Raw genomic sequence first — 1,028 nt, forward strand, 5'->3', positions numbered from 1 at the left:
GTTACAGACAATGAAAAGGCATCATTTCAAAATATCTGAATATTTTAATTGCAAGATTATCAGACTTTTTTAAAGACTTTGACATTCCTTCTCAAAATATACAGCATGATCTAATATGTCATTTTTACCATAGCTTTGGTATGAAAATTATTTCAGGCACAAAGATTTCGAACTATCAAAATTAACAATCTAGACTTTTTGCAACTAAAGTGAAGTTGTGCATTTTTCTGAACATAGCATATATGTAAGACAGTAGAAAATTCTGTAATAAGTCATTGCAGACAATACTGACAGTTCTGAAAAGGGTCAGTTAAAAAAACTGATAATTTGTCTTTGAAAAGAGGGAAAGAGGGCCTTCACATGACCACTGAAATACACAGAACTACAACTTACATATTACCAGGGACTTCCGTTCTGGAAACCAGTTAGTTATTACATGTACATAAGTGTTTTCAGGAATTAGGAGATAAATCTTAACTAATGCCTATGAGTACTGCAGTAGATGAATTTGATAGGAAATGAAGGGTGATGACTGGGGAAGTGGATCAAACCAATTCTCAAATACCCCACCTAACATGCTTGTGTGCATATTTTTATTACATCGAGTAAATACAATAAAGCTAGGTCATACAAGAACTAGGTCATGCAAAGAAAGCCACAATTTGTAAGGAGTGTTTTTTCTCTGTAACACTTTATTAAATATTCTTCATTGCATCTGTGCATTGATCATTTTCCAGTATCCAGCTAGGCAGAAAGCAAAGAAAAAATGAGTTAAAAAGAGACTGTTGGGTTTTTGTTTTAGTTCACAAGCTGATCCTTAAACGACAAGTACAAGACTGTATATCTTGAAGACAGTGAAATGTAGTTCACTGTCATATAAACTGGTAATTTAGTCTGGGGTGCTGAGCTCTGGCTTACAGCACATGCATAAATGAGACATTGATTGCACTCTGCATCCTCCTACAAAGCCAGTGGGATATTTCTCTTGGTACTTTTGTAGTTGTTAAGACTGCATTTTCCAAAGATGC

The sequence above is a fragment of the Nyctibius grandis genome, chromosome 6 (genome assembly GCF_013368605.1).
Source record: "Nyctibius grandis isolate bNycGra1 chromosome 6, bNycGra1.pri, whole genome shotgun sequence".
Taxonomy (NCBI): Eukaryota; Metazoa; Chordata; class Aves; order Nyctibiiformes; family Nyctibiidae; genus Nyctibius; species Nyctibius grandis.